The sequence below is a fragment of the Rattus norvegicus genome, chromosome Y (genome assembly GCF_021556685.1).
Source record: "Rattus norvegicus strain SHRSP/BbbUtx chromosome Y, alternate assembly SHRSP_T2T, whole genome shotgun sequence".
Taxonomy (NCBI): domain Eukaryota; kingdom Metazoa; phylum Chordata; class Mammalia; order Rodentia; family Muridae; genus Rattus; species Rattus norvegicus.
In genome coordinates, this window is record NC_141555.1 from 32,866,899 (window position 1) to 32,891,996 (window position 25,098).

Below are 25,098 nucleotides of genomic sequence, written 5' to 3' on the forward strand. Positions count from 1 at the left end.
GAGTGGGCAGCCTTACCTTGTCCTTCACTTTAATGAATTGTTTTAAGTTTCTTTATATTTAGCTTGATGGTCATTACAGGTTTCCTCTCCCTTGCTTTTACTATGTTTCTCCATAGGACTTGTATCCCTTATCACTCACACTCTTTTATCATGAAGTGGGGCTGGAATTGCTTTTTCTGCATCTAATGAGATTATCATGTAATTTTTCCTTCAGTTTCACTTATAGTGGATTATACTGATGGATTTTCAGAATTTGAACCATCCCAACCTCCGACTAGAAATTAAAAATTACACAGCATAACCTACGGAAGTACTCGCCTGCATACTCTAACAATCCCCCCACCCCCGAAAAAAACAAAAACAACATGCAAACAAAAAAAAATCATTCACCCTACAGAACAGATTTTATACTAACATACACACTCAAACATCCCACCCAAAAAAAACAAAAAAAAAAAAAAAACAAAAAACCAAAATACATGCAAGCAAGAAAACCCTGCACCCACAACATCAAAATAGCATGAAGTTAATATCACTGGTCATTAATACCGTTAAGCATTAGTGGCCTCTATTCAACAACAAAAGGACAGAGGTTAAAATAGTGGATGTAAAAACAGGATGTGTCATTCTGTTGCATTCAAGAAGCACAATCCAGCAATTGAGATAGACATAACCTTAGACTAAGGTGTTGGAACATGTTTTCCAAGAAATAAAACAAGAAACAAGATGGTGTAGCCATTCTAACATCCAGCAATCAGACTTCCAAACAAAAGTAATCAAAAGAGAAGGGGAAGGACACTTCATATTTATTAGAGGAAAAACCCGCCAAAATGGCATCTCAATTCTGGATGTCTATATCCCAAAGACAAAAGTAGCAACATTGGTGAGAGAAATATTGCTGAAGCTTAAATATCACATCGAACCTCACACATTAATAGTGGGGGATATCAATGTCCCATCTCACCAAGGGCAGGTCATTGAGACAGAAACTAAAAATAAAACAATAAAAATAGAATATATAACTGCCAATGGTTTCAATTAATCTGACCTCATTCATATCTACAGAATATTTCACATGAACACAAAAGTACACACTTTCTTTTCTGTACCTCATGGAACATTATCCTGAACTGATCATGTTCACCCTCAATAAACAAGTCACAACAGACACAGAAAGACTGTGCTAACCATTGGATCTTCTCAGATCACCATGGATTTAAACTGGACTTCAACAATAACAAAAAGTCTATAAACTCATGGATATTCAATAGCTTGCAACTGAAGAACCACAAGTTCAGAGAAGACTTGAAAAAAAAAGTTCCTAGAATTCAATGATAATGATGGCATATCGTCTCCAAACTTAAGGTACATAAGGAAAGCAGTGTAAGAGGAACGTGCACATGCAGCACAGAGCAATTTTATAAAGAAACTGGAGAGACCCCATACTAGCAGTTTCCCAGCACACATGAAATCTCTAGAATAAAAAGAAGCAAACACATATTAAAGGAGGGGACAGAAAGAAATGATCAGACTCAGGGTGAGAGTTATCCACCAGAAACAAAAAGAATACAAATATTAACAAAAACAAGAGCTAGTTCCTTGGGAAAATCAACCAGACAGACAAACCCTTAAATAGATAATGTAATACGAGGTAAGACAGCATCCAAATAACAAAATCAGAAATGAACAGGGAGACACATCGATAGACAAAGATGAAAGTCACAGAATCCTTAGGTCTCACTTCAAAAACCTGCTTTCTACAAAATTAGATTCTCTGAATTAAATGGATGTTTGTGTAGATGGATAACACTGACCACAGGTAAACTAAAGTAAGATAAACTATTTAAATAGCTGTACAACCCCTAAAAAGACACAAACAGTAATTGAAAGTTTAACCACTGAAAAATTCTCAGGGCCAGTTTCATTGAGTGCAGACTTCTACCAGATTTTCAAAGAATTCTCAACCTACTCCAAAACACAGAAACAGAAGGAAAATCACCAAACAGATTCCACGACACCACTGTCGCCCTGACACCGAAATCACAAAAGGACTCAACAAAGAAAGAATTTCAGACGAATTTTCTTTACAGACAATGGTGGAAAAAATACTAGGTAAAATGCTCAAAAACAAAATGAAAAGCATTTCAAACTGCCATTCAGTGCAATCATGTAAGCTTTCTCCTGAGGATGCAGGAGTGGATCAATCTATGAAAACCCATTAAAGTGATCCACCATATTAACAAACTTAATTGAAAAAAAAAATTGTGCCCTCTGCACTTCAAATTTACGTGGGAGCTCCCCTTGGATTTAACTTTTTGGTAGTTGCATATAATAATATATATTTTTTTAATAAAATACATATATATTTTAATAAAGTAACATTAAATTGTTATATCCTAACATCATAATATATAACTAGTATTAATATACTATGTTAATATTAACATGTATTTATACATTAAATTATTATATTAATAAGGTAAATATAATTAATATTAATATATTATGTTACTATATTAAATTAATATATATTGATATAATAATGTAACTGATATATTACATTAATATATCAAAAATAATATATTAATTATTAACATATTTAATATGATTTATTAATATTCACTATTACTCAATGGTGTGAAGGAGCAGAATTAAAGAAAGAAGGAAAAAATGCAAGATTATCTCTTAAATGCTGAAAATGCTTTTGACAAAATCCATCGTCGTTCCATATTTAAGGTCTCAAGGAGACCAGGGATGTCAGGCACATACCTAATGTAATAAAATACTAAAATAAATACAAAAAAATATTACATAAAATGCAATATAGCAAGCCAACAGTTAATATCTAAATAAGGGGTAGGGAAGCAAAAGGCAATTCTACTAAATTGGAGAATGAGAACAGACTGCACACCTCGCAGCATCCTTTCAGTAAAGTCCTTAAATTCCTGCTAGAGCAATAAGACAACCAAAGGAGGTCAAGGGGGTGATATCGCAAAAGGAGAACTCAGTGTATCACCATTCACACATCATATAATAGTGAACATATGTGATGCAAAAGTTTTACCAGAAATGACCTACATATGAAAAACACCTTCAGCCAAGTGGATGGATGAAAAATTAAATGAAAATAATATGCCATGCAAATGACAGAGAGGCTGAGAAGAAATTATGGAAGACATGCCAATCACAATGGATATATATATATATATATATATATATATATATATATTATGAAATATAAATTAACTCTTACCTAGCACATCAGAAGCATATCTGGTGTGAACTCCAAGTCTCTGAAAAGAGACACTGAGGAAGGTAGCAGAAGACAGAAAGACCTCCCATACTCACAGACGGGTAGGATTAAGAGAGTTAAAGAGGCCATCTTAATTTTGGGTGTAGATTCAAAGTTCCTATCTTGCAGTCAGGATGACATGGTTGCCAAGGTGCATGCAGGAGAAGAGGCAATCTTGCAGTCACATGTGGAGTCAAAGATGACATCATCTTGCTGTTTGGGTGTCACATGGTTGCTCATTGTGCACATGTGACATCATTGGCTGTGGAAGCAGGGTCAACCTGAAACATCTCTGGCTTTCTACCATGCAGATGGTGTTACAATTTCTAAATCACATCAATCACCAAAAATAACCAGGGTAAAAACCTGTGACAGAGGGATGGCAGCCATTACTGGGGAAGGAAATGGCTTTGATGTCCCTAAGAAAAAACTGCTCATGCCATGGCCATTCAGGCAAAGCAAGCATAATGGGATGAGGAGATCTAGATTTAGAGACTGAATGTTTAATGTTTTCTTGGGAAATTTTAGCCTACTCACGACGGTTCACTGTTATCAGAAAATTTTTAAAGTGGAATAATATGCAGGTATGAGCAATAAGGACATTGTGAAGCTGCGGTTAACTAAGTGGAACAAGTTGAGAAACCTGAAACTCCTCTGGGTGAGATCATTGAAAACCTTGAGAAAAAGGAACACTGGGCATGGATCACTGAAGAAACAGATATCCACAGAAAATACAAGAGACATGACTGAGGAAGAAACAGCTGTATCTACTGGACTATGGAGCAATGGTTAGAGCCCCTACAAGGGGTGATCTCTATTAACAGAAAATTTGATTCAGAAATACTGATGAGGAAAGCTTGTTGGAATTTCCAAACCCAATGACCCATAAAGAAAACACACAACTTGGTTATTATAATTATAATCTATAAACGTGTATTGGGTAGATCTAACGTTATCATAACTTATACTCCAACCATAAAACCCCTGCTACATGTGCATTCTTCAGGCCACATGGATTGTTTCCATCATTACTTCCTCCTCTTTTTCTTCAGTCCTCTCCCTTCCCCTCTTACCCTCTTCTGCCTCTCTACCTAACCCCACTGTCATACCTCCGGTACCAACTTTCCCCTCCGGCTATCAGTAATAGGCTCTAGCATTTACTGACCGGTTAAAATGGGAAGAAGTTTCATATGTGATCACCAGTGTCCATGATAGAGGGCTAGTTGGTGGGGGGAGACCTCCTTTGAGGAAGCAAATAAATATCAGGATACAAATTGCATTTGCTTGGGAAGAGCAAATCTGTATAATGCTATCAATATCTGTCCAGTGGATTGTGAGAAAATGGGGAATATTCTTCCTAAAGACCCAGCTATACTACACCTGGTCTTATATCTGAAAAGACCTCTGCCATGCAGAGAGTACATGTGCTCCATCATATTCCTAGTGGATCTCTTCATAATGAACAGAAAATAGAAATAAGCCAGATGCCCCTCAACCAAACAGTGGCTACAGATAATTTAGTTCATTTACACTATGAAATACTATACACATATGAAAAATAAGGACCCCAGCTCTGAAAAAAAGAAAAAAAAAGAAAGAAAAATAAGGACATTGAGAAGCTGCGGTCAAGAAGATGGAGTGACAAAGTATTGTCCTGAATGAAGTAATTGAGACCCAAAATAACATGTATATATTCACTTAAAAGAGGGTATTAGCCATTAAGTACAGAATTCACACACTAAGTTCTATGGAACCAAAGAGGATAAACAATAAGAATGGGCCAAGAAAAATGTTTGAATTTCACTCAGAAGGAGGAACAAAGTAATGAGAAGAGGCAGTTGGAAGGAAAGGATTTGGTGACTGAGGGGATGGGAAGGTAAATAGGGTTTGAGAATCATTTCTTGGGAGAGACGAGCAAGAGGGACAGAGCGCCAAGAGAATAAACTGAAATCAGTGACTGTCCAGGGTTGGTACTATCTCTATGATTTGCCAGCAATCTGGGATGGGTGAGGATACCCTGGCGTCCATGAGGGTGACTTTAGCTGAGACTCGTAACAGTGGGGATACGGACACCGAAATGGTCAATTTCTGTAGCCACAGAGGAGCCAAGGTGGAAGGATAAGGAACCAAACACATCCCCAAAATTTTGACCCAGAAATTGCCCCCTCTATAAGAGACACACGGAGAGAGATGGAAGAGGAAATGAGGAAATGGCCAAAGGAAAAGTGGCCGGATGTGAGACTTATCCTATGGGCAGACGGCAAACACTGACATTATTAATGTTCCTTTCTTATGTTTGCAGACGGCAGTGTAGCATTATTGTCCTCTGCAAGGCTCCAACGAGCAGCCGACTGATACAGATGCACAGGCACAGGGCTTGATATCAGACAGTGCTCAGTGAGTCTCTCTAAAGAGCTGAGGGAAGGACTGAGAGAGGTAGAGGAGCACAATGGTTCTCACATGAGTTCAGTAAACCCGTCGCCTGTCTGTGGATCCTGTTCTCCTACCCGGGCTGCGTTTTCAGGACCTAGTGGGAGACGATGAGTCTAGTCCTGCAGAGATTTTATGTGCCAGGAGACGGGGTGTACCCAGAAGGGTCCTCTACTCAATAAGAGTAGAAGGGGAGAGGATAGGAGGAAGAACTGTAAATGGTGGGTGCCTGGAGGAGTCTGGTGACAGGGTAGAATTCAGAATGTTACCTGGTGAATATATACAACCATTCTAACAAGGGGCCAAGGCATGACATCATGGGGGTGGGGCATGACATCATAGGGGTGGGGGAATGACATCATAGTGGTCGAGGCATGATATCCTGAAGCCAAAGAGAAAATAGATGAAACTAGAAAAAAAAAAATCAGCCCAAGAGGGAAATGAGACCTAGAGACAAAAACATGGCAGGCGTTTACCTATGCATGGTATCGGCTGTGAGATAAATCATATTCCATCTACAATCCACAAATGCAGAGAGGACAAAGGGAAGGAGAAGGCACCTTGAGAAGAAAAGCATCGACCTATCTGAAAGGAAAAACTGGAACAGATTCTGTGAGTGAGTGAGTGCGACTGAGGACAGGAGCAGAAGTTCAGAGGGGAAGATGGAGGGATAGCGGGGTGTAGAGAGAACCGGCCAGAAATAGAGGACATACGGGTTAATGCAGAAACTCGATGGAAGCACTGGTTAATTCATGATGTCTAGAGGGCCACGTTCCTGAGGATTTATTCTGACAGAGAATGCATAACATGAACCTGCAATCCTTTGAAATCGAGCAAGTAGGACCTCAGGGTTGGGTATGGGGCACATTCAGTGGAGTCGATTTCTGAGTAGGTAAAATGGAGATCACTGAACAACAGACCGATGCTGGGTCAGAGATTATAAAGATATAGCAATAGAGGACTTCCTGGTACCTTAAGCCTGCAACTGATGTAAGTGCACACAACAACCCCTTCCTGCTCTCCAAGGTTCGTTTAGCCCTTTTGACCCTGAGTAAATTATATGCACACAACCATAGCATGTCCCTGAATACCTTCTAACAGAGCTGTGACACTGAAATCCTTGGAAGACACCAAAATTCACTTGCACGCAGACCAATATTCTGCTGACTAACTGTTTCCTGGGTCCACTTCATCCTTTCACACGTTTTATGCACCTGGACACTCTAGGTAGGAGACAAGAGATGAGTGTGTGTGTGTGTGAGTGTGTGTGTGTGTGTGTGTGTATGTGTGTGTGTGTACATAAGTGTGTTTGTGTGTGTGTGTGTGTGTCTGTCTGTGTCTGTGTGTGTATCTGTATATTGGTTATCATCTCTGTGTCTGTGCTTCTGTATATTTGTGTGTATACGTGTGTGTGTCTGTGTGTTTGTGTCTGTGTATGTGTGTCTGTGTCTGTGTGTTTGTCTGTTACTGTCAGTCTCTCTGTGTGAATGTCTGTTTGTCTAACTGTCTATGTCTCTTTCTGTGTGTCTCTGTGTATCTGTGTGTGTGTACATGCATATGTGTCTGTGTGTGTGTTTGTGTGTTTGTGTATATGTTGTGTGTGTTAGCCATGCATAAGCTAACTATCCTCACACAGAATGTCTGGATTGCTTTTCTTTATAGAATGTTGGCGAATCTTTCTCTTGTCCTAAAAGACCACTCTGGTTCTCAACTCTCTCTGTGAAGCCATGACAGTTTGAGTGATTTTCATGTGAGAGGAGTCTGTCCTATTGAAAATTGCTTTTCTGGATACAATATCACTTAAAAAAAACACATCTCATTATTTATTTTCCTTATAACGTGATCCCTCGAGGGGATTTTTCCATCATCATTATCATCATCATCATCATCATCATCATCCTCATCCTCATCCTCATCATCATCATCACTAATATTATTATTACAGGACTATTCCATTATATTGTTATCTGTGTTGTTACCAGTGTGCTAAAGTTCATTGATGGCAGAAAGAAAGATTTTGTTTCATGTGGGTCATGGACAGCCACGATTTTGTTCTTGGAACTGAAAGATTTATTTGCATGCTCCCATGAGTAAATACATGCAAGTACAGAAAGTTCCTTGGTCTTCTACATGAGAGTGACATCCTCACATAGTCCTCAGATCTACATGAGAAACAGAGAATTTAGATGGGCAATGAAAAGTATGGTGATCAAAAACCAAGTTGGGGAGAAATAAGACAGTTTTCCACAATGTTTCAGGCTTTGGGGATTGGTAGACATTACACAACCATCTTATTATTCATAGCAGAAATAGTCAAAATTAATAAAGGCAGAAATTTTAACAACATATTTATGCTGGCTAATTTAAATTCCCATATTTCATCTGTGGAACATTATATATTCTCTTTCAGGTTCTTCTTGAAATTATTTGAAGAAGTGAAAACTGGTATGTGTTTATCTGTTCACATTCATAAAGCATCACCGTTGCTCTAGTGATGAACAGACTGCACAACTGTCAAGAGACAGACTGACTTTCTTGCCAAAGAAAAAAATCTTCACCTTCATGGAGGCAGTTTCCTTCTTAGGTGCAGAAGTTTAAAATCCCCTGAGAATGCTTCCTACAGGTACCATTTCCTGTATATTGTAATATCCTAGAAAATGGGTTTCTTTTTGCATTTTATTTCAAGTGTTAAGATCTACAAACAAGTTTTGAGTGCATGTACTATTTGTAGATGTTGTCTTTTTTCTTTCCTATAGATGGATTCTGGTTTGTGGACTTTCAGGCATTTTCTGATCCATCTCTCACAGCAGGGGCTGCAAATGAGATGAGTCTTCATCAGGAATAAAGGAAAGAAGAAAGGTAAGGTAATAGATGATGCCCTTATGTATTTAACCCCTCTGTGTCTGAGATGGCTGTTGTCATCAACCTGTATATCTAAACTTTAACTTTGAAACAAAGTACACTCACATGAGTTTAAGCCTTTGTACTTTTCATTGTGTAAATATATGCAATAAAGAGAGCTTTCAAAGTAATAAAGTTGTGTGATGTGTGTTACTCATTTAACAGATGCCCTTGTATAACTTAAAAGAATATATAAATGCTTTTCCTTCATGTTGAAGGTAATGAAGACAGTGTCTCTTCTAAAAGTATATGTAGGAATTTTGACAACTATTAAATTAAATATGTTCATATCTTGACAAAACATCAACCACAATTGCTTATGGGATACTTCCTATACTTTCTCAGTGTTTTTTCCTAAATATTGACTTTAAAATGCAGTTAGCAGAATTGATATTGAGGAAGATGGAGGGAGAGAGGAAACTGAATGAGAGGGGAGGTTGGGAAGGGAGTGGCCTTTGCAGGAATTAGGTATAGGGAAAGCAGGGAAATGAGAATGGAAGATAACCTCATACTAATACTGTCCAAACTCTTCCACAAAATTGAAACAGATGGAGCACAACCACATTCCTTATATGAATCCACAATTACTCTTATACCTAGCCCACACAAAGACTCAGCACAGAAAGAGGACTTCAGACCAATTTCCCTTAGGGAATTTGATGAAAAAATTCTCAATAAAATTCTTGCAATCCGAATATTACAACACATCAAAAAAATCATCCATCATGATCAAGTAGACTTGAACCAAGGGATGGAAGGATGGTTTAATATAGGAAAATTCATAAATGTAATCCATCATGTAAACAAACTCAAAGATAAGGAGCACAAGGTCATTTCATTAGATGGTGAGAAAGCATTTGACAAAATTCAACAACCCATGCGAATAAAAGTCCTGGCAAAATCACGAACTGAAGGCTCATATCAAAATAGAGTGTAAGAAATATACAGGAAACCTGTAGCTAACATCAAACTAAATGGAAAGAAACTTGAAGCAATCCCACTAAAATCAGGGACTAGACAAGGCTGCCCACTCTCTCCCTACTCATTCAAAACAGGACTCCATGTTATAGTCAGAGAAACCAGACCACAAGGGGGTCAAACTGACACAAATTGGAAGGGAAGATATCAAAATATCACCATTTGCAGATGATATGATAGTATATACTTAAGTGACCCAAAAGTACCACCAGAGAACTTCTTAACCTGATAAATAACTTCATCAAAGTGTCAGGGTATAAAATTAACTCAAACTTACCAGTAGCCTTCCTCTCCTCAATGGATAAACAGGCTGAGAAAGAAAATATTGAAATCACACACTTCACAATAGTCCCAAATAATATAAAATATCTTGGTTTAAGTTTATTCAAGCAAGTGAATGATCTGTATGACAAAAGATCAAGCATCTGAAGAAAGAAATTGATTACTATCTCAGAAGATAGAAAGAGCTTACATGCTCATGGATTGACAGGATTAATATAGTAAAGATGACCATTTTGCCATTCAATTTAATTTTACACATTCAATGCAATCTCCATCAAAATTCCTACTCACTTCTTTAATAGAGATAAAAAGAGAAATTTCCAAATTTATTTAGAATAAGAAAAAACTAGAAGAGATTAAACTATCCTCCACAAGAAAAGAACTTCTGGGGGAATCATCACCCCTGAACTCAAGCAGTATTACAGAGCAATAGTGATAAATACTGCATGGTATTGGTAAAGACACAGATGGATAGACCAGTGGAATAGAAGTGAAGACACAGAAATGAACCCACACACCTATCATTTGATATTTGGAAATATTTGATATTTGATATTTGATATTTGATATTTAAAAACCATTCAAAGGCAGAAACATAGCATTTTTCAAAAATAATTCTGGTTCAACTGGAAATCAGCATGAAGAAGAATGCAAATTATCTCATTTTTATAACCATGTACAAAGCCTAAGTCAAAGTGAATCAAGGACCTACACATCAAACCAGAGGGAGAGGAGAAGGAGAAGAAGAAGAAGAAGAAGAAGAAGAAGAAGAAGAAGAAGAAGAAGAAGAAGAAGAAGAAGAAGAAGAAGAAGAAGAAGAAGAAGAAGAAGAAGAAGAAGGAGAAGAAGAAGAAGAAGAAGAAGAAGAAGAAGAAGAAGAAGAAGAAGAAGAAGAAGAAGAAGAAGAAGAAGGAGAAGAAGAAGAAGAAGAAGAGGAGGAGGAGGAGGAGGAGGAAGGAGAACAGGAAGAAGAAGAGATTGAGGAGGAGGAAGAAGAGTAGGAAGAAGCAGAAGAGGAAGAAGAAGGAGGAGGAACAGGAGGAAGACAAGGAGGAGGAGATGGAGGAGGAGGAGACGAAGATGAAGAAGAAGGAGAAGAAGAAGAAGAAGAAGAAGAAGAAGAAGAAGAAGAAGAAGAAGAAGAAGAAGAAGAAGAAGAAGAAGAAGAAGAGAAAGAAGGAATTTAAACAGAAAGAGAACTAAACTTCCATTCTTCCCCATTCCCTCTCTTCCTCAGCTGTTGTTTAGGCAGTTGTGTTAGTGAGACGTTAACAGTGTAATTTCTGGTGTTACTTTGAGACACCAACTCATAGTAAATTTTAGTCTCTTAAAATCTTCTTGCATGAAGTAAGACACCCATGGCTACATCATTCTCTATTCTCCAGCACTTCACTTAGTTCCTTTGAATAGGCAGTGTCAATATTATATAGGGTCTTTTCAGATAGATGTAAGTATTTTGAGTTCTGGAGGGCCACAATTGTATCATGCTCAGTGGACAGTACCTCACAGATCTCCTTACCTATTAATAAGCCCTTGAAAGTACCCAAGGCCTGCATATCACCTTATCTCTAATTTGGAAGTTATCTCCATTGGATAATCATGTGAAAATGAAAACTTAGTTTTCTCCAAGGGAATATCACTGGGTACACAAACTAATTTTAAGGGTAGACTGCGTATAAAGCACTAAGGGAACTGAACATCATCTTTGGAGGATCCTTGTCTCATAATGGGTCAGGACTTTTTCTTCAGAATGTCTTTTTCATTTTGTTTTATGTTTATTTATCTATTAATTTTTGCTCTGTATGTTTTGTGTATATATTTTTCCTGGTTTTATGTTTCCATGGAATTCCAGAGTGTGTGAATGGAAGTCTGGGTCAGCGTGTCTGTATCTGATTCTTGAACCTTGTTTTGGCTCTTTTCTATATGCTTGTTTTGTTCTACTCCTATTCATTAACTTTAATTTTATTTTTATCCCTTAGATGATGGTTTGTTTTGAGAGTCAGAAGGATGTAGATACAGATGACAGGAGAGGAATAGAAGGGGGGAATAGAGGGTAGAGTAATCATAATTCAAATATATTGCATGAAAAAGTCTAATTTTAAGAAAAGAATTTTAAAAACATACTTTCTGGGGCCTGTCTACCCCTTTTCTCAAAATACTTACTAGTTTCATATAAAAAGTTAATGAAAATATTTTAAATCTTTTCCAAGGCAAAGAAAATTGTTTGTTTACATCTGATCTGGAACTGCCACTATGGGAGTGAAGCTTCTGTAGAGTTGCAATAATGCAGTAGGAGAGTCTATAAATGCTTTCAGAGAAATCAATCCACTGAGGTTCAGCGGGAGTTTCACATGATTGATGTTACAAATTTTCAATGGGAAGATATACATTTTCGATACTTCAGTTTTCATGAAATTCTTCAAGATCAAATTACAAGTAGTATGGAATACAATCATAATAGGTTTGTTCCTTTGAAAATTTCAAAATTACCCCAAATAATACTTAAATATCATTAATAAATCAGAACATATTGTATCCTAAACCCATATAAACATGACAATTATGAAATAGAAGTAGATGCGTATTAGTGGATAAAAGCTGTTTCTGGAGAGGCACTATTTTATGTCTGTGATAATTTCACTTCATTGGTAGATGGGTTAAATCAAAGTCTGATAATGAAGACCTTGCTGTAAAAGACCATTCTCTCACTAAGGGACTCTAAAACCCTGTTGTATAGAGTGCTAGCATTTCAATGTATCTCTTAATGACACTCCATTGGTTAGATGTGCCATATTTCCTGTATTCATTCCTCTGTGGAAGATCATCTGGGTTCTTTCAGCTTCTGGCTATTATAAATAAGGCTACTATGAACATAGTGGTGCTCATGTCTTTGTTATATATTGGGGCATCTTTTGGGTATATGCCCAAGATAGGTGTAGCTGTGTCTTCAGATAACTCAATGTCCAATTTTCTGAGGAACCTCTACACTGATTTCCAGAATGGTTATATCAGTCTGCAATCCCACCAACAATGGAGGAGTGTTCCTCTTTCTCCACATCCTCTCCAGCATTTGCTCTCACCTGAGTTTTTGATCTTAGACATTCTCATTGGTGTGAGGTGGAATATCAGGGTTGTTTTGATTTGCATTTCCCTTATGACTATAGTTGTTGAATATTTCTTTAGGTATTTCTCTGCCAATTGATAATCTTCAGCTGTGAATTCTCTGTTTTGCTTTGAACCCCATTTTTCAAATGGTTATTTGTCTCCCTGTAGTCTCACTTCATGTGTTCTTTGTATATTTTGGATATAAGCTGTCTATCAGTTGTAGGATTGGTAAAGATCTTTTTTCCAATCTATTGGTTTCCATTTTGTCCTAACAACAGTGTCCTGTACCTTACAGAATTTTTTCAGTTTTTTTAAGATCACATTTGTTGATTCTTCATCTTAGAACATGAGCCTTTGTTGTTTTGTTCAGAAAATTTTCTCCAGTGCCCATGTGTTTGAGATGTTTCCACACTTTGTCTTCTATTTGTTGGAGAGTATCTGGTTTGAAGTGGAGGTCCTTGATCCAGTTGTACTTATGCTTTCTACAGGGCAGTAAGAATGGATCGATCTGCATTCTTTTACATACTGACCCACAGTTGAACCAGCACCACATGCTGAAAATGCTGTCTTTTTTTCCATTGGATGGTTTTGACTTCTTTCTCAAAAATTAAGTGACCATGGTTGTAGGCGTCCATTTCTGGGTCTTCAATTCTATTCGACTGGTTTATTTGCCTGCCTCTGTCACAACGCCATACAGTTTTTTTTATTTTTATCACTGTTGCCATGTAATACTGCTTGAGTTTAGGGATAGTGATTCCCATGGAAGTCCTTTTATTGTTGAGGACAGTTTTAGTTATTCTGTGTTTTTTTTTTTATTCCAGATGAATTAATGAATGTTCTGTCTAAATCTTTGACGAATTGGATTGGAATTTTGATGGGGATTGGAATGAATATGTAGGTTGCGTTTGATATAATGGCCATTTTTACTGTATTAATCCTGCCAGTCCATGAACATGGGAGATCTTTCCATCTTCTGAAATCTCCTTCACTTTCTTCAGAGACTTGAGGTTCTGCTCATATGCTCATATTTTTTACTTACTTGGATAATGTCACCCCAAGACATTTTATATTATTTGGTGCTATTGTGAAGGGTGTCATATCCCTACTTTCTTTCTCTGCTTGTTTAGCTTTGTGCAGAGTTATTTTTATACTCAGCCACTTTGCTGAAATTGTTCATCAGGCTTAGTAATTCTCTTGTGGAATGTTTGAGGTCACTAAGTATACAATCATATCAACTACAAACAGTACTATTTTAACTTCTTCTTTTCCAATCTATATCCCTTTGACCTCCTTCAGTGTCTGCTTGCTCTGACTAAGATGTCTAGAACTATATTGAATAAGTTGTGAGAGAGTGGGCACCCTTGTTCAGTCCCTGATTTCAGTGTGATTGCTTTAAGTTTCTCTCCACTTAGTTTAATGTTAGTTACGGATTTGCTGTATATGTTTAGGTGTGGGCCTTAAATTCCTGTGCTTTCCAGGACTTTTTTCATGAAGTGATGTTGAATTTTGTCAAAATCTTTCTCAGCATCTAATGAAAGGATCATGTGGTTTTTATCTTGGAGTTTATATAGTGAATTATGTTGTTTGTTTTCTGTATATTAAAGTATCCCTGCAAGCCTGGGATGAATCCTACTTAAACATAGTAGATGATTGTTTAAAGTGTTGTATGAATATGTTTGCAATAATTTCATTGAGTATTTTTGTGTTGATATTGATAAGAGAAATTGGTCTGAGTTATCTTTCTTTGTTGAGTCTTTCTTTGTTTTTGTTATAAGAGTAATTGTGACTTCATGAAAGCAATTTGGTAGTACTCCATCTGTTTTAATTTTATGGAATAGTTTGGACAGTATTGTTATGAATTTTTCAATGAATTTTGGATGGATTTCTGCACTAAACCCATCTGATCCTGGACTCTTTTTGGGTGGGAGAGTTTTGATGATTGCTTGTATTCCTTTGGGAGTTATGGGTTGTTTAAATGGTTTATCTTTTCCTGATTTAGGTTTGGTATCTTGTATTTGTCTGGAAAATTGTCTTTTTTTTCCAGATTTTCAAGTTTTTTGAACCTAGGCTTTTGTAGTACAGTAATTTTTTTTAATTTCCTCTGATTCTGCTGTTCTGTCTCCCTTTTTAATATTTGATTTTGTTAATTTGGACACACTCTCTGTATCCTCTGCTTAGTCTAGCTATGGGTTAATATTTCCTGTTGATTTTTTCAGAGAATCAGGTATTGGTTCTGTTGATTCTTTGTGTGGTCCCTTTTTTTCTACTTGGTTGATTACAGCCCTGAGTTTGATTATTTTCTGCCTTCTACTACTCCTGCATGTATTTGCTTCTTTTTGTTCTAGAGCTTTTAGGTGTGCTGTCAAGCTGCTGATGTATGCTCTCTCCTGTTTCTTTCTGCAGGCACTCAGAGCTATGAGTTTTCCTCTTAGCACAGCTTTCATTGTGTTCCAAGAGTTTGGGTGTGTTGTACCTTCATTTTCATTGAATTCTAAGAAGTCTTTAATTTCTTCCTTTATTTCTTCCTTGACCAAGTTATCATTGAGTAAAAAAAATTGTTCAACTTCCATGTATATGTGGGCGTTCTTTCCTAATTTTTATTGAAGAACAGCCTTAGCCCATGGTGGTCTGATAGGATGCGTTGGATTATTTCTATCTTTCTGTATGCTTTGAGGCCTGCTTTTTGACTGATTATATGATTAATGTTGGAGAAAGTGCCAGGAGGCTGTGAGAAGAAGGTTTATCTTTCTGTTTTAGGATAGAATGTTCTGTAAATATCTGTTAAGTTCATTTGGTTTATACCTTCTGCTAGTCTGTCTATATCTCTGTTTAATTTCTGATTCTGTGATCTGTCCAGTGATGAGAATGGGGTGTTGTAATCTTATACTATTATTTTTTTGCGGTGCAATATGTGCTTTGATCTTTAGTAAGGTTTCTTATGTGTATGTAGGAGCCCTCGTAATTGGAGCATAGACATTTATGATTTTGAGTTAATCTTGGTGGATTTTTCCCTTGACGAATATGAAGTGTCCTTCCTTATGCTTTTTGATGACTTTTGGTTGAAAGTCGATTTTATATATTCTTCAGACCATTTGCTTGGAAAATTGTTTTCCAGCCTTTTACTCTGAGGTAGTGTCTGTCTTTGTCTCTGAAGTGTGTTTCCTGTAGTGCAAAATGCTGGGTCCTCATTACATATTGTGTGTCAATCTGTGTATTTTTAGTGAGGAATGAGTCTATTGATGTTGGAGATATTAAGGAATAGTGATGGTCACATTCTGTTATTTTCATAATTGGAGGTTAGTTTATGTTTGTGTGCTTCTCTTCTCTATGTGTTGTTGTGAAAAGATTAATTTCTTGCTTTATCTATGGTTTTACTTGAATCCTTGAGTTCGGTCTTGCCAGTTAGTGTCCTTTGTAAGACTAGATATGTAGAAAGGTATTGTGTAAATTTCGTTTAGTCATGGGATATCTTGGATTCTCCGTCTTTGTTAATTGAGAGTTTTGATGGATACAGTACCCTGGGATGGTGTTTTTATTCTCTTAGTGTCTGTATGACATCTGTCTATGATCTTCTGACTTTCATAGTATCTGGAAAGAATTCTGATTTAATTATGATAGCTTTGTCTTTATATATTACTTGACCTTTTTCCTTACAGTTTTTAACATTTTTATTTGTTTTGTGCATTTGGTGTTTTGACTATTATGTGATAGGAGGATATCCTTTTCTGGTCCAATCTATTTGGAGTTCTGTAGGCTTTGTGTATGTTTATGGGCATCTCTTTCTTTAGATTAGGGAAGTTTTACTCTATAATTTTGTTGAAGATATTACTGTCCCTTGACGTTGACAGTCTTCACTTTCTTCTATACCTGTTAAGACTAGGTTTGATCTTCTCATTGTGTCCTGGATATCCTTTATGTTTTGAGCTAGGTCTTTTCTGTTTTACATTATGTTTGACAGTTGTGTGATTCTTCTGCTCCTTAGATTATGTCTTCTATGTCTTTTATCCTGTGGGTGATTCTCACTTCTATGACTCCTGGTCTCTGTCCTAGGTTTTCCATTTCCAGGGTTATCTTCCTTGTGCTTACTTTATTGTTTCTATTTCCATTTTTAACTCCTGGGTGGTTTTGTTTATTTCCTTCTCCTGTTATGCTGTTTTTCAAGTAGTTCTTTAAGGTAGTTTTGTGTTCCCTCTTTCTTGCATTATATTTGTTTACTTCAGTTTTTTCTATTGTCCTGCATTTTCTTAAGGGAGTTATTATTCTTAACATCCTCCATCGTCATGATAAATGTGAAATTAAATTTAGATCTTCCTTTTCTGGTGTGTTTAGATATCCAGTGTTTGTTTTGATGGGAGAATTGGGTTCTGTTGAGCCCAAGTAGTCTTGGTTTCTGTTGTTTGTGTTCCTGTGCTTTCTTGTGGCCATCAGGTGGTCTCTGGAATTAGCTTGTCTTGCTCTTTCTGACAGTGGCTTGACCGTCCTGTAGGCTCGTGTGTCAGGGCTGCTGTAGACCTGTTTTCCTGTTTTCTTTTACCCAGTTAAGGGAACAGAGTATTCTGCTCTCAGGCACGTAGTTGCTCCTGTCCACTTACTTTCAGCTGTCCCTGTGGGCGGGAACAAGAAGGAACTTCCCATACTTCTCCTAGGTCCCTCTGTGGGGGGAGGGGGCACAGATGGTACAAGGTGTTTTCCTCTTGAGTCAGGAATCTGGGCAGAGAGTAGTCTCCTCTGATTTCCCAGGAGTGTCTGCTTCTCTGAGGCTCTAGTTACCCCACCATCATGATTTGGGTACAGGGAGCTGTTTGACAAGATCAGTTCCGATCCAGGCACAGTCTGGAACATGGTGCTCCAGTAGATTTACTCCTCCTCTATTCCAGAGTCACTATGCAATTTTGTCTTGGGCCAGAGATGTGGGCAATTGTGGGCAGAAGTGGTAGTCTGTGTGCATTGTATGCTCAGTATTGCCCACAGTCCTGGGTGATCAGCTCTCTCTCCCACAGTTTCTAGGAGAAGGGAGCTTTGTGCTGGAATCAGCAAGGTTCAGGAGCCAGCTAGAAACTGGAAATGCCTGATCCCAGAGGAGTTCTGCCTTTGCATGTCCTGAGTCAACCAGTGAGCTCGCTTCAAGCAGAAAAGTTGGAATCACCTCTTCTCTCAGGCCTGAACTCACTTGTTGGGCTGACTTTCAGCTTTCCATAAGGGCTGCAACCAGAAGTGTCTTGACCCTACTGCTCCTACGTTCCTATGCACAGGAGGCCCAGATGGAGCTGTGTGTTTTTTTCTTGAGTCAGGAATTTGAGCAGAGTTCTCATGGGTTTCTGCCCCTCTGACAGTGTAATACTTCCCCACCCCTCATGACATTTGGGTGTAGAATACTGTTTGGACAAGTTCAGATTCAGCTGCAGTTTGGACTGCAGGGCTCCTGCAGATTGACTGCTCCTATATTCATGTGTCCAGTGGCACTATGCAGTTTCCTCTTGGGCTAGGGATCTGAGCACATGTGGGAAGAAGTAGCAGGGTCTCCTCGCTGAGGTCTCAGTATTGCACACTCTTCTGGGTGTTCAGCTCTTGTCCCACAGACTTTCCAAAGGATTTCAAATGTTCACTCCCTATCTTACAGGTCCTCAGTCTTTCCAGTTCTCCTCCAAATTTTGTTGGAGAAGACGCCTCTGGTTAAGGGGAGGTACAACAGGCCCAATCAGAAAAAAAAAAGGGCTGGAAATCTTCTTCTCTTAAAGGTAATCTCAGTGATTTCTCATATTCCACAAGTGGAATAAGTCCTGCCCCTTCTCCAGAAGAGACTTTAATACCTTTGCCAGCTGCCAAAGCAGGGCAGAGAGCTCTGTCCATTCACAAAGACAGTCAAAGATGTGCCCTATCTCCACCAACGTGCTTATGAAATCTGCTTCGGGTAAAATGAGTTTGAAACCTGATTCTGCTGACAAAGCGGATTGCAGAACTACCCTATTAAGCCAAGAGGACATTCAAAGTCCTCCACTATTAAAAATGCGCTTAAATCATCACTTATGATCCAAGGCGTACAAAATACAGTTACAAATACCCAAGTGAACCTCATAACACACATACCAGCCCAAGAAGAGACAAAATTTTCTGCATGTACACCATTAGATCAAGGACCATTGACAGTTTCAGAAGGGGCTCTTGAGAGTTCCACACCCACGCAAGATGTGGTAGAAATTTCTGAATCCACCGATGGAACTCCTGTGCCTTCTGCACATAAAAAATATGTTCTAGCAGCCTCACCATATCCCCCAGTACTTCAAATGTCCCTATATAATAGAGAATTATTCAAATATCCTCTACCACTGAAGGGACCCTCCTGACATCCCATTAGGCCCAAAAAAGCCAAGTTTATCAAAACACACTGTCAATGAGCTATGCAGACTCCATATTTATACAATGTGCAGAGAAGATAAAATATCCCCTACCTCCTCAGGGGACTCTAAGTCGTTCTGTACTGAAAGCAGAGGCGCCAAAATTTTCCAAATATACATCAGAGATGCTAGAACTTCCCAAAACTGAGCAGTATTCTCTGAGTATTACTCTATCTCAAAAAGAGACTGTGGGACAAGAAACTTCTACAAAAGGAGGTCTACCCATAGCCACATCTTTAGAAATGTCTTGTGGATGTGACACATATACAAAAGATATTCAAGGACAGATTCCATCTGTAGAGAAAGTTATGGACCCAACCATATGTGAACCATGAAATGCGAACACCAGAGTCTGTAGCATCCTCGACAACTGAGGAAAGGGATTCCTTGTATTCCATTAGTGTAAAAGAATGAATACGACCTCCACAAATTCCACAGTAGGCTATAGGAACTTCCTTATCTCCTCAAAATCAGCCATCTTCCCCAACTACAGAAGATGCTACACACTCTTCCAAATATTCAGAAAAGATTGCCATTCCTTCTTTATACCCACAAGCAGACCCAGAACATCTTCCAAATACCTCAAAAGCTCTGGATTTTACCTCATCTTCTGAAGGGGCTTTAGAGCCTGTTTTGCCTCTCAAGCAGGCTAGGGAACCTGACACTTCTATAGGAAAGTCGGTTTCCACTTCTCCAGCAGAAGAAATTTCTCTTGGAACTTCCACAGTTACAAAACAATATCTAGAATATGTCTATGATGCTCAGGGAGAGGTCACATTTTCATAGGTAGCTCTAATACATACCCTCCATTCTGATATCACAGTAAGGATTCTACACGTATACACGGTACATTAAGACCTTCCTCATCTGAGAAGGATGTCTTAGGATCTACTGCATCTGAACAGCATGTTATAGAACTATCCCCATATACCTAAGTAGATTTATTTAACATGTCCACTCTGGGGATAAAGAGGCGACATTCTCCCTCTACCAAAGTGGACCACAGGCATCCAGTTTCTATAAAAAAAAAAGGTTAAGATTTGATCATTCTGATGTAGTCTTGAGAAATTTCCTCTAAAGAAGATAGTTTCAAACATCCCCCTTCTGCCAAAAGGGATCTTGTGCCATCTTCTGCAGCCAAAGAGACAGCAAAAGCTACATCTTCTCCTCAGGTGAGTCCTAACCTTCTCCATCTGTCCAAAGGGCCATGGAATTTCCAAAAAATATGAAGGAAGTTTGCAAAGATGCCATTCCTTGAAAGGTCTTGCTGGACATTCCATATTGTCCCAAGATGCTCAAGTAACTCCTCCTTCTACAAAAAAGGCATGTTCACCGTCTACCCTAGGGTTTAAGAGAATTTCTTCACCCCTCTCTATGGCTCCAGAAAGTGTTCTCCATGCTCAAAGTGGTTTGTCATTGTGCAAATTAGACTTAAAACATATAAAACCTTTTTTTTTATATTACCAAAGGTCTGAGGGAAAGTCCACATCGAAAAAAAAATCATTTAGACCTTGTGCCATTAGTCCAAGTATATCAGAAAAATTCCATGTCTTTTAAAGCACCTAAAAATCTATCTTGCTCTAGCACTCGTCCTAGAAAACAATTACCTTTAGTCATACAATCCCTAGGATCATTGAAATACAAAAAGGGGTGTCTAGAAACTTTACTATCTGCCAAAAGGTCTTTAGGATGTTCACCAACTTCTCCAAGAGCTCGGTTAACCCATAGAAGAACAAAAGAACTAAAGCCATCTGCTCAGGGTGTTTTCCAAAAACCACTTATTTCTTCTTTACTTTTATACCAAGACAAGAGGCCAGCTTCCTCATCCCCATCTCTGATCCCTTCTTCCTATTTGTTCTCTCTCCCAAATCGCTCTTTACTCTGAATTAGATGCCAATTACTAAACCATAGACATATGGAAGGAGGTAGTTGCTGTCAAAACAAAACTTGTGATATCACAGAAGAAGCTACGGCTCTCCAGGACACAATTGAATTTTCAAGGAGGGCCTAATGATGATGGAACTGCCATAGCCTACCTGCTCAAGAGCTTCCTTGCATTGACCAGATTTGGTTGTGCACTTTCCAGTAGTGTCTCCTGTGACACAGTAGAAATATTTACATGCTACATCTCTGTACAGCTAGAGATTTCTCTCTGCTTTATTAGTGATTACATGCTCTGAATGAAGAAAGTTAGTCAGGGGCTTGTCATGGGTAGAAAAGATCTAGGAACACAGAAGGAAAGATATTCTTCTCGAGATTAATTTTATTCTCCGGTCAAATCCTGTGACATAAAGTTCAATCCCCTAGGTTTTCCCTGTTTCGCTGGTGCCAGTATTTTCCCTACAGAACTTTAATTGAGTGAATATTGTTTTATATTTTCTGATTGTAAATTCATTTACAGGGGACATTATATATGTTCCTGCATGTGTACTCAAAATTTCATTTTTCAAATTCCATTTTTTGCAATGAATTTGGTATCAAACTTGGCTCAGCTATAGAGTGAATATAAGAGTGGAAATATTGTGTACCTACTTCTAATGATCAACTCCCAAATCCATATTTTATCCATTAATTACAAGACATCAGTAAAGCAAAGGACAACATGGAGTATAGAATGTGGTTCTGAAGTTCTATTAGATATCAGTCCTCTAATATCTACCTTCTTGTGTTCCCAGGGATAGGCTTGAGGGTTTTGGATGTTTTACCATGATTCTTTCTTCAGGCCACACATCAGTTTCTGAGTGATGGGCAGTGATAGGAATGGCTTGTGGTCCAATGAAACCTCAAATTCAATAGGTTATAAAAAACAGGAGGGAGTCTATTTGCAATTGTCACTTGTGGATCCTATAGTCTTCACCTTGTTATGCAGAATCCATCCAAATATTAAACCAAAATTCCTAGTTGTAGGATCCACCAAAATTGTATATATATATATATATATATATATATATATATATATATATGTGTGTATGTATGTATATAAATGTATATATATGTATATATGTATATATGTATATATATGTATATATGTGTGTATGTATTCACTTATATATATATATGTATGTATGTATTCACTTATATATATATGTATGTATGTATATATATATGTGTATATATATACATATACATACATACATATATATATATATATATATATATATATATATATATATATATATATCAGGCACAAAAACTAGGTAAGATTGATGAAGATAAAATTGCATTCTGCCAATAAATGGTTTTAGATCTTTCATGAGAGACACAGCTAGAGCATGTCAAATACAGAAGTGATTGCTAGTGGCAAACCAGAGAACTGAATACAGACCCCTTGTTTGTAGATGTTGAGAAAGGATTACAAGAGCTGAATGGGCTTTCAACCCCCATAAGAACAACAAGTTCAATTAACCAGGGCTTTCTGGTATTAAACCAATATTCCATGACTGTTTATGTACAGACCTGTGGCTCCAACTGCATATGTGGCATAGTATGGCGATGTTGATCATCAATGGAAGGAGAAGCCCTTGGTTCTCCCTAGTTAAAGGGAATGTCAAAGCACAGTAAAGGTTATAGATAAGGATAAGGGGACCAGCTAGGAATATTAAGGACAGGAAACTGGGAAAGGAAATAACATTTGAAATGTAAATATAGAAATATCCAATTAAAAAAGGTATATACGGGGCTGGGGATTTAGCTCAGTGGTAGAGCGCTTACCTAGGAAGCGCAAGGCCCTGGGTTCGGTCCCCAGCTCCGAAAAAAAGAACCAAAAAAAAAAAGGTATAAAATTTGCTAAAAAAAAAAGGAAAAAAAAAACAAAAGATAATTAGCAGCTAATCAGACCTATTGAGTCAGTAATCCAAAGGGTTCCTGTCAGGGATTTATAGTCAGAATAATACTAGTGGAAAGATTGAGATGATGAAGATTAAATTTGGAGCACTTCTCTCTCCCAAATACCAGTATCAGACACTTACTGCTCTATAAGTATCCAAATAATTGAGGAGTTTACTCTGAGCTGAGGAAAGTATACTTATTTTTCACTTCTTCCTTAGGACCATTTTCTTCTGGGCAATAAGAACAAAAATCCATGAGCTCTAAGGAAAAGAACAGTGTCCTTCCAAACACCTGGCTTTTGGGAGAAAGAAATTAATGATATAAACTCTCTGACTTCCAGGAACCATTAGAAGCAGGGAAGTCCAGATTCTTCTGAGAGGCTCCCAGCTCCTGATCCCATGTGTGGAAGGATCAGATCAATTCTATCTCTTCAACTTACATATTCCACTCCTACCAAGGCTTCAGTGAGATTTCTCAGGGATGATGTATTTCTTCCTTCTTTTATACCAAGACAGAAGACCAGCTTCGTTCTCCCCATCTCTGATTTCTTCATCGTCTTTGTTCTCCCTCCCTAATGACTGTTTCCCCTGAATTTGAGGCCAATTAGTAAAACCTATAGGTACTGAAGTAATATCTGAGAGGCATTTGCAGTCAGGACAACACTTATTACATCACAGAAGAAGCTAGTGCTCTCAAGGATACAAGAGATTTTTCAGGGAGAGCCTAATGATATTGTCACTGAGAACTGCCATGGCCTGACTCTAAACAGCTTTCCTTACATTAACCAGGTTTGAGGGTGCCAATTTAGGTATGTCTCCTGTGACACAGTGGAAACTTTCGTTCTCCATCTCTCTAAAGCTAGTGACTTCTGAATGGAGAAAATGAGTCAGGGGCATGGCATGGATAGAAATTATTTAGGAACTTGGAGTGGAGGAGATTCTTCTGGATAATATTTTTATTCCCAGGTCAATTCCTGTGACATACAGTTCAATTTTCTAGGTTTTCTTAATTTTATAAAGGCCAGTACTTTACCTACACACCTTTCATTGAATGAATATTGTATTTCACTTTCCTATTGTACATTCCTTCATAGGGGACATTATAAATATTCCTGAATATGTACTCAAAAATTCTGTTTTCAAATTCCATTCTCTGCTATGATTTTGGAAACAAAGTGGGCCCATCTATAGACTGAGAATAACAGTGTAAATATGGTGTACCTACTTCAATTATAAATTCCCAAATCCTTATGTTATTCAAAAATTACCAACATCAATAAAGCAAAGGACCACATGGAGTATACAATTCTTTTCTCTATTCACATTTGATATCTGTACTACATTATCTACTTCCTGTGTTCCCATGGCCAGACTTGAAGGTTTTAGATGTGTTGCCATGATTCTTCCTTAATGTCATATATAAGAAACAGGAGCATGGGCAGGGGGAAGAAAGAATTGAGGAACAGTGAAACCTCAACTCAACACCTTCATAAGTACAGGAGGGAGTCTCTTTGATATACTCATTTGCAAACTCTACATTCTTGACCTAGTTGTGCAGAATCCATGTAATCATTCCACCTAACCTAATAGGTGTAGGAAGCACCTAAAGTATATATATATATATATATATATATATATATATATATATATATATATATATTCAACCACCAAAACTGGATAACATTGATGAAGCTAAGAAATGCATTCTGCCAGGAAACAGATATAGATATTTCCTGAGATACAAAGCTAGAGCATGTCAAATACAAATGTGAATGTCAATGGCAAACCAGTAAACTGGAAATGGAGTTCCAGTTGTAGATTCTGAGAAAGGATAATAAGAGCTGAAAAGGCTTTCAACCCTTAAGAACAAAAATGCCAATGAACCAGA

The 25,098-nt window shown here is 37.7% G+C and overlaps 1 long non-coding RNA gene across 1 annotated transcript in view; it reads right to left on the reverse strand.

The window, feature by feature from the left end:
* LOC134484364 (uncharacterized) overlaps positions 1–25,098 on the reverse strand; it is a 37,295-nt gene that overhangs the window by 11,213 nt on the left and 984 nt on the right. The gene's annotated exons all lie outside the window — the stretch shown is intronic.